We start from the raw sequence: 10,541 nt of genomic DNA on the forward strand, positions 1-10,541 counted from the left end.
CTAGATGGTATGAGAATAGGTGGGAATTTATAAGAGCTCACTCTTGTCCTCAAAGAACTTGGAATTCATTGAAGAGACAAGATTCACTCAGGTGAAATAGGTGGCAAGAGCTAAAAGGGCATCACGGATTTTCCAAGGGGTGTGGTACAGACAAATACAACGTCATAGAAGGGATAGAGAAGTTTAAGAGTTAAAATAGTCCAGGAAGGTGAAATTTTAACTAGCTCTGGAAAGAAGCCTAAGACTTCAGTGGGCTGGGCGAACAGGGTTTGCCAGGAGCAGAAGCTTGGTGCTGCGGGGACACTATTACAGCCTGGATTGAGGAACTGAGGGAGAGCACGTTTGGTAGCTAGAGTAGGACTATTTATGGAGGCCCCAAATATTGCCAAAAAGGATGCAGACTTGATGAAGAAGAAATGAGAGTCACCGTTGCTCCCCTCCCAACTTTGAAGCATTTAAAACTGATTTCATCTTTTCATTACTACACAAATCATGCATGTTTATTTAGAGGCATTTAAAAGTATAGGTAAGAAAAACTCCAGGAGCAACAACAACAAAAAGAAACGTAAAACAACCCTACTAACGCCACTTGGTAAATTCTAAGGTAAAGGAGGCTCATAACGAAAAGCATTTGGGGGAGTTATCATGGCGACAATACGCTGGAGAGCTTTGAGGAACAAAAGGCAAGTGGCAGGGGGACAAGTTAGAAGGGAAGCAGGATGAGAAGCCTGTCACAGAATCCTGAGGGCTGACCCCAGAACAGTAGCGGTGAGAATGGGGAGGAAAGACTGAATCTGAGAGAGCTTCCAGAGGAGGTCACCATCAGGCCTTCTTCTGTTAATGGAAATGGCACAGAGAGTCCCCCAGCTATTGGAGTCCCAGCCCCAGGGCATAGCCCCTCGAATCTTTGCCTGGATTTTCCCATCCCAATCGTTTTCTCCCAGAGCCTGGACACCTAGCATCTCACAAACTGGGCTGATCCCACATAGGTGGCCCCAAAGTAGGCCAAGAGTGTGCTAACGTTCTAGAAATTACTATCTGCTTGAGAGAGATACGTGAAACTGCTTTCCAGCTTTTCAGAAAACGTTTTACAGATCCAATCTTGGACTGATGTCCTGAAGCCTTTTCCAGACTGAGCAAGTGTCCAGGGGTTCCAGGTCAGCCCTGTGCCGGATGGGCATCTCCTCAGGGAAGGGAATGGAACCCCCAAGTGGTCAGAGCAGCTGCCAGATTTCACATTGCAGCACAGCACTTCCTTGTTTGTTCCCTCCCTCTGCATCTGCAAACCGTTTCTCAGTTGCTTCATGGCTCCTCCCCCTCATTTTCCAGCTCTGTTTCACATTAGTAATCCTTTATCACTCTTTTTATCACCACCAGCCACCGCCTTGCCTCTAACTACTTTTGAATCACAAGCCAAGAACCAAACTGTTTTGAGGGAAGAGATTTTCTACGCTCCTCTGTGAAAAGTGAGGCAGACAGATCGTCAGAAATATCAGCACTGATATTAACAGCAACTCCCATGGCTGTAACAAACAGTAAGGAGCTTGTGACAAACGTCAGGCTTTCATCTAATATTGTTCACCTTCTTTTTCCTCTCACACGACTGCCCAGCTGAAGCCTACATCTCACAGCTCCGCTGGCTGCTAGGTGTGACCACGTGACTAAGTTTGGGCAATAAAATGAGAGAAGTGATGGGTGCTACTCCTGGTCTTAATTTTGAAAGGATCAGGCATGCACCTTCTCGTCCCATTTGTCTGCCTGAGAAAATATAAGAACCGGGGAAGCCTCTTTGAACCTAGAGATGAGAGTCCCATGTTGAGGATGGCAGACTGTCCTCCCAGTTCTGTATTGCCCACCTCAGGACTGTTACGTGAAGGAGAAATCAGCTCCTATCCTGCGTAAGCCACTCTACTTAGGAGTCTTTCTGTTAGATCAGCTGGCCTGTAGCCCAGTTAGTTTTATCCTATTTTATATGTATGGAAAGTGCGAAGTCAAATAACTTCCTTAGTATCATTCATACAAACTTCCATGAAGATATCACAACAGAACTAATAAATAAGGAACTGCACAGGCATGCAAAAGACTTGACAAGGATGGCACGAGACTGTGTAGTACAAAGAAGGAATTCTGGTCTGGAAGTCAGAAGAACTGAATTCCAATAATAATATCAGTTACTATTTATTGAGTGTTTACAATGAACAGATACCACATAAATGCTTCACATTTATTATCCCACTTAACACCGTTGAGTAGATACTTTTTTTATCCTTATCATGCAGATGAGAAAACTAAGTTCAGAAAAGTTAAATAACTTGCCCAAAGTCACAGAACAAACAGTTGGCAGAGCGCAGGTTTGAAGGCAGACGTGATTCCACAGCCTGTTGATACTCCAGTCTCTCTGGTTCTTATCCAAGGTGACTACTATGTACCTTTGGCAGTAATTTCCCATCTCTGGATCTCATTTTCCTTAATTAAAAGATGAAGGCATTGGACAGGACCAGCACTTGGGTTCCCTTTAATTCCATCACTCTGTTGAATGACTGTGGTTCTAAGTTCGGCAGTGCAATGATTTCCTGGGGTCTCGACAAGTAGCTGAAACTATTTTTCCAACATGTACTGTGTCAGCGATCATGATGATCTCTAAATGTGTCACAAAGGTGCAGTCAAGACCAATGAAATAATCTGTGGCACTGACCCTCAGATCTTTGCTACCCCCAGCCCTCTGATTCCTGAACTTCTCTGCCTCCCATTTCCTGCTTGTTTTTGGCTGCCATCTCAGGACTAACTGCCTTAACTCAAACACATGGAGGAAACTAAGGACTTGTTCCACACTTTCTAACATGTCCAAATCACACCATAGCAGGTGAATCCTAGCCCCTCCTTATATTGTCATCATTGACATCGTCGTCATCATCGTCATCATCATCATCACTCTACTGATAGGAAAGCTCTTATAACCACTGTTTCCTGCTCTCCTAGGGGTTGGTCCATCTGCAGAGCGGACGGTTCTCGCCCCTGTCCCATCCTGAAGCAGCGGGCTCTCAGCACCCTCTGCTGGGCTCTGCCTGCAGCTCAGAACCTCTCTCTGCAAAGGAACCAGCGGGGCCTTTCCAAGTGCTACCAGGGAGGTCGCCTGAGGGAATTAAACAGAGGCACCGACTTCAAAGGCATTCCTGCTGAGTGGAAGGCGGTGCTCCAATTATGCTCCTTCCCTGGATCCCCAAATGGCAGCTTTTCAAATCTTGACATCCAGGCCCTGTAAATTACTTTCCTGATCTTTAAGGGGGCAGCACTGGTTGAATTCAGGGAGCTGTGGACTATGCATCCCTGGCCCACCTCTGTGACCCTCTATACACCAGTAGAAGCTTCTGAAGACCGGAAGCCAAGGTTTCCAATTAGATCATCCATGATTCATCCTTAATCTGTCACTTAACAGCTTTCAAATGCTGGTCAAGGCAACCCTTTTTTGGTTTCATAGCTGTAACATATGGATAAAAATCCATACATGCCTTGCCTGCCTCACAAGATGTTGTGACAATAAAAAGTGATAATTTGCTGAAAAGGACATTGAAAACTGTAAACTACTATGCAAAATCCAGTTATTCCTGCTTTGATATCAATGCCTATGCACTGATCCATAAAGTCAGTTTAGGAAAACAATAAAGCAAGTTCTTACAAATAAAATATATTAGCTGACATTTTCAAATCAACCAGATCAATAGAGCTATTAGTCTTCCCAAGCCTGGCTGGGATACAGCTCACAATAAGCAAAGCTGTCAGTCAACTGCAATGTAGTCTACAGATAGAAGAAGTGCCAGGATCGCCTCAGGCGCTAAGCCCAAGCCAAATCTGGTTAGAGCCCTGGGGGGCTGCTCCTCCTCCTACTCCATCCTCTGCCTTAGGAGTCAACACAGGGAATCAAGGAACCAATGCAAAGCGCTGGGGAGGGGAGGAGTCCCTGGGTGTTTAGCCAGGCTGCCAACTGCACACAAGAGGGGGTCTTTGTTACTCCCTCTTTGTTGAGGCCACCCTTTCCTCCTGGTGACATTGCTGCCTTGCAGTCTCAATCCTTGGTCACCTCTACCCATGCACTGGACTTCAGCGCCCTCCAGGGTGGGGTCTCTCCTCCCAGCCCCTAAAGCAGTACTGTCCAATGGCAGTAGAATATCATGTGTAATTTAGAGTTTTCTAGGAGCCATCTTTTTAAAAATGAAAAGAAACAGATTTAACTTTAAAAGTAGATTTTATTAGTCGAAAATATCCTAAATATTTTCATTTCTACCTGTAATCAATATAAAAAATCCCTGAGATATTTTATATTCTTCCCCCCCCATGCTAAGTCTTTGAAAATTGGTGTCCATTTGGACTAGCAGAATTCCAAGGGCTCGAGAGCCACAAGTGGCTGATGGCTACTGGATTGGACAGTGTAGCATTAACATGTGTCACCTGGTGCCATTTCTTTTCCTATACCCTCCAAGCCAAGTCTGCAAGGCTTCCCAAGTGCTGATGAGATGACCTGAGAGAAACAGTCTGTGGCTCAGTGGTAATAAGAGGGAATTAGAGGTGTCCAACCTCTCTACTCTGCCTTTTCCCTTAATAACCACCACATACCACACGCACATCCTTACACACACACTTGAACCACGAAGTTTCCTCCCTCTCCTCCTGGTAAATTAGGTATTTGAATGGGAACAGTGGCTTAACCCAAAAAGTGTTATTAAGGTGAGAATTTCAGGTCAAGTTGTGGGGAGTTAGTGGCAGATGTGCTGGGGGTATGGGAAGCCCTTACAGGGTTCCTCAAAACAAAAGGCGTGAGCGGCTATGTACTTTCTTTTGAGTTGGGACAGGCCTATCCAGTGCAGTGGCCAAGATAAGGAATAATGAAGGTTCTGGTAATTTAAGGACAGCAGAGTTCGAGAATGTAATCACCTCCACTGTTTCTTGGCTCTTGGTTTAATTCAACGAGCATGTGGTGAGCACTTACCAAGTATCCTGCTAGACAGTGAATACTCTGAAAATAGGACCATCTCTTCCTCATCTCCGTATGGTCAATGTCTCAACTGGTGAGTTTACACTATTTCAGCCAAAAGCAAAAGACGGTTGATGTTTCCATATTCCTGTGCCACTTTATTTCAGATAAGTAAACATTTGGGAGGCTTCCTCAAACGTGAAACCCACTAGTGGAGCTCCATGCCTCTGTGGAGCTCTCCTGGGTGTGGGTGGGAGGAATTCCAGAGTGAAGACCACAATCAGGCCTCCATCGGCTGACAAAGGAGGGAAGTGAGGTCACCACATCTCGAATGTATCTATAAAGAGATTTTTACAATCAGGTAAGTTTCTTGGAGAGAAGGAGGGGAGTAGTTGGGCAGTTGCAAGAATTTTAACAGAGCTTAGTCCACTTCATCTTTAAAGGCCCCAGGCAGAGCTCCAGGCTGGGCTGTGGGGAAGGGGGAGCAGGAGAAAAGGAAGACCCAACAGTCCCTAAGCCAGGGAACCTGGGGGTTTTATAGCCCAAGCAGCCAAATGGGATGTTTGTACTCTTAGAAAGGCATCTTGAGCTTTTGATCCTTGCAAGCCACCAAACCCCATGGATCATTTTGTAAACTACAAAATCACTAGCTTAAAAACAATATAATTTAGCCAGGTCAATCCATAGGCATCCCAAACCGTACTCTGTGGCTTACTGCAGAGAAACCTGGAACAAAAAACTCCCTGGCCTGGGACAGTTCCCAGGGAATCACAAACTGGAACTTCTTTGGTCATCTCATATGTGGTCCATGCAAACAGCTCAACCAGGATGGATTGTGCTCCAAAGGCCCATCTGTAAGTCCACTTACACTGAAACCCGAATGCACTGTCCCATGGAAACGTGATTGTTGATTAGGGCCCCGGCCTATCCTGCAAGGACTGTTAACCCATGGTGTTGCTGAAATATGATACCTTTCTGACGAAAAGTAGTAGGGTGCTGTGTCACTGCCACACTAGGAATTAAGCACTAAAGGAAAATAAATACATTGAAAAAGAGCTGGACATTCAGAAGAGAAGCTGAGGTTGGAGGGAGGTTCCATCCATCACCTGCCACCTCATCCCCACAACGGATAGTCTGAGAGTCTGAGACCCAGGGCCCTTGCCCTACCCACCCACGGAGGGCTTGGGACTGTCCCCTCCAAGCCCTCCTCCCCTGGATGACGGAAGAAGGGATTTTCTCCAGTGTTGCCATCAGACAAGCACCGTTCCTTCCCCAATACTGCCCCCTCCTGGAGAAGGGAGTTCTCTCCCCAAAGCACCGTCCGGGTTAAACGTCCTCCTTCCTGCAGAGGAGCAGAAAGAAATCCTCTTGGAAAGACACCCAAACCAGCGAGGGGCAAAAGGGAGCCGGGAAATTATTTTCTGGGTGAATCTCTTCTCTGAACGCAGGGAGGACAAGCCAAAAGGGCTGGTGCTGGTCCCTCAACCTAGAGAGCAGAGCAGGTGAGGGAAAGAATTCTGGAGAATTCTGGGCTCTTTGATAACCAAACATCTGTGATTATGAAATCTAACATCAATGAAGTCGACACATGCTACATTTTATAATTGATCAATAAATCTGTGTTAACTTCAATATTCTAGTTTTCTTTTCGTATATTGAAGCAAACAATTTTTTCAGATCACCAACTTTTCAGTAGGCCCCAGAAAAGCTCTAAAGCCCTAAGAATTGTGCCTGTGGCCAAGCGTTCCTAGCCTTCTGGGATACAGCATGATTATCAGCATGAATGTCGCATGTCCCTGAACTGATGTCAGCCTTAGTATGGATCCTGTTAAGGTATAACCAACATCACAATTTCAGGAATTTTTCTTGTACATCTGGAAGCACCTAATGAGATGGAATAGAAAAACTGGCAGCCTGGAGCAAAATTAAAATGGACTGTAGGACTGCCCACTAATTCTGCTTCCAGGGATCCATCGTACAGAAACATTTGCAAACGTATACAAAAAAAGAGTGTACAAAGATATTCACTGTAGCGCTGTTTATAATCCTGAAAACTTGGAAGCAACCCAAGCATCCTTCAGAAGGGAATGATTAAATGGCAAATATACATTGCTGCCATACTATACTCTGCCACACTGAATGCTATTCAGTGGTTCGGAAAGAAAGAAGTAGACTTATATTTGCTGATGTCTAATCCTTTGAAGACAGGTTTTTAAGTGAAAAAGGGTTTCAAAATAATCTGAGCCCAAAGATAATGCCTAAAACCATATATAGTTTCTCTCTGTATATGTGTGTGTATATATATAAACACATAGAATAAAGGGCTGAAAAGAGACACAGCTTACTCTTAGGAGGGGAGCGGACTTTTTTATTTTTCACGGAATGGGTATGAAAGCAGCTTATCCAGTCTTTGTGTACTTCTGTATAGTTTGCATTTTTTTTATAATGGAAAAGTATTCATGTATTAGTCGTATGATTTTAAGATTATATATAAATAATAACAAAAGTCCTGTAATGTTATATGTCTAGTTGGGGTGGGTCCAGGCTTGAGCTTAAGACTTGTCTCCCCTTGGGACTTGGCGTGTCTGAGCATGTCTGATGGGGCAGAATTTTCAAGACAGGCAAAGAGCCACCTGGGAGAGGTTTTGTCCCAAGGGAACAGAGAGGCAGGCACACGTGTCGCCTAATAGTGGAGGCCTGGTGGGTGGAAGGGAGGAGCAGGTGCAGCCCAGCCCGTGCAATTTGCTGTGAAACAGGGGCAGGTGGGCTCCGCCATTAACTGATGCCTGGGAAGTAGATGATGGCTACTCAGGGGCCTGGAGAGGAAGGACGCTGGGCAGATGTGGACGCCAAGTATTCCTCTTCCTTACTCCCTGAACTTGGGTTTTCTTCTGCATTCCTCATCAGGATAAATGTTTCCAAGTTTAAAAATCTGCAGGCCTGTTCCTCCCTTTCTCTTGTCCCCCACATCTAGGTCACCAAGCCCTGTTAATTTCCCCTTCAAATGCACCTCCCATCCGTCCAGCCCCACTGTGACGCCTTTGTTCTGGCCAGGAGGAGCATAGCCTTCCTGCCTCAAACTGTCCACCGCACAGCTGCCTGGAAAATCTTTCTGAAATACTGAAGATTACTTTACCTTCTTCAATCCCACAGCTCTTCCAAGTTCCTTGGAAAGTCATGCCTGGCTCCAGGCTGACCAGCTCATCTCTGCCACTCTCCTGCCTCTCCTCCTTCTGGGGCATGTCTGCACATCCTGCTTTCCAGGCACAAAGTGACCAGCTTCTCCTGTACCTAATGTGTTTACATCCAGGCCTTTGCATCCTCTATTTCTTCTGCTCGAAATGTCCTCTGCGGACTTTTCCATCTGGCAAACTCTTACTCATCCTTCAAGACCCAGGTGAAAAAAATCCCACTCCTTCCCTCCCTAAGCAGAGTCGGTGAGTCCATCCTCTGTGCTCCCCAAACACCTCACATGTGCATCTGTCACAGTGGGGTCACACTGTATGACCATGGCTGTTTCCAGGCTTGTCTTCCAATATAGATCATAGCTCTTCCAGGATAGGCTTGCATCATCCATTCATTCAACAAACATTTATTAAGTATTTACTATATGGCAGGCACTATTCTGGGCACTGGGATTAGCAGTTAACAAGATAGACAAAGCTCTTGGAATTTCATTTTAGTAGGGGAGAAAAACAAAAAGGGAGATAAATACTGAAAAGGGCTATGAATACAAAAAAATTAGTGTAAGAGGACAGAGTGAGGAGTCGGGGTCTCTGCAATTTGAGCTGATATTTTAGGTCGGGGAAGACCTCTCTGAGGAAGTGACATCTGAGCAGAGACCCAAATCAAGTGAATCTCTGGGGACAGTTGGGGCAGTGGAGGAGGATTTCAAGAAGAAACAGCTAGTGCAAAGGACCTGAGCTGGGCATGAACTAGGTGCGTTCCAAGTACAGTGAGCAGGTTGGCATGGCTGGAGCGGAGGGAGCAACGAGCAGAGCATAGAAGATGAGGAAGGAGAGAGAGGCAGGGACCTGGAAGGTCATGGTCAGGAGTTTGGATTCTATTCTGAGTGTTGATGGAGTGGTTTGATTTAATTTTTAGAAAGGTCATCCAGGCTGCTACGTGGAGAACAGACAGTATGGCGTGGGGGTGGGGTGGAAGAAGGGAGATGATCAGGAGGCTCCTGCTGTGATCCACGGAAGGGATGCTGGTGGCCTGGACCAGGAAGGCGGCACGGGAGGTGGAGAGGAGTGTCCAGATTAGACATATTCGGGGGCGGAGATTCTACAGCAGTTCCTGAGGGCTCGGAAAAGAGAGGAGCCGAAGGTGAGGTCAAGTTCTTGGCCCTAGTAACTGAGTGATAGGAAATGAATTATCCTATTTCTTTTCATACATCCTCCTCATATGGTGCTTAATACACAGCAGGTTGTCAAGATATTTCTGTTGAACTTTGGTCTGCGACTACAATGTGTCATGACTGTCATCTCAAGAGCACTAATTTAGTCAGTCTTATGTAGTATTTTTATGAACACTCTTATCTTGATATGGAATTTTAAAAAATTTTTTTAAAGATTGGCACCTGAGCTAACATCTGTTGCCAATCTTCTTCTTTTTCTTTTGTTTTCTCCCCAAAGCCCCCCAATACACAGTTGTATATTCTGGTTGTAGGTCCTTCTGTTTGTGCTGTGTGGGACGCCGCCTCAACATGACCTGATGAGTGGTGCTAGGTCCGCACCCAGGATCTGAACCTGTGAAACCCCGGGCCGCCGAAGCGGAGCACGGGAACTTAACCACTTGGCCATGGAGCTGGCCCCTTGATATGGAATTTTAAATCAGAAATCCGGTGCTAGGACCCACCCTTCAGCAGAGGTGCTTAAGTTCTGAGTGCTAAGCTCTGTGTGTGTGCGTGTACATGTGTGTGCACACGTGTGTTTTTATCTCCACAGAGAACGTGGCCGGAAGAAAAGTCAATATCTTAGCTTCAGTTGTAAATGGTATTTGGTTTCTTCACAGCGTTCCTGTGTTTTGAAAAGTACTTAACAAAGGGTGATGAGGACGCAAGTAGGCATGGAAAGAATTCAGCAGAGCCTGTGAATGACAGCTCAGCCTCTCTCTCTCTCTCTCTCTCTCTCTCTCTCTCTCTCACACACACACACACACACACTCCTCTGGGCAGTATGCCAACACAAATGCCTTACATGTCTTCAGCTAACCTTACATGTGATTCTCTGTCACACCACATATGTAACAATGTGCTAAATTACTAAAACAGAAACGATAATAATCTGGAAAACACTTTCCCAATTCCACCTTGAAGTCAACCTCCGTCATCACAGAAGATCAGTTTTTTTACTGCCTCTTTGCGGCAGCTTCTGCTTGAAGAATGAGTGCTATTTGATGCAACAATGTACTTCTGCTTTGGGATCAAGGGGTACAGTAAGAGATGGGGGCTTCTTAAGAAATGCTGGGTCTGAGAGAGGCCTGCAAGACTCGGTGAAGACCCTGGACTGAAAGCCACATGTTTACAGGCGTTTCTGCAGCAAGGGTGTATATGTGATAGATGTAGTCC

This window comes from Equus caballus, chromosome 18 (genome assembly GCF_041296265.1).
Source record: "Equus caballus isolate H_3958 breed thoroughbred chromosome 18, TB-T2T, whole genome shotgun sequence".
Taxonomy (NCBI): Eukaryota; Metazoa; Chordata; class Mammalia; order Perissodactyla; family Equidae; genus Equus; species Equus caballus.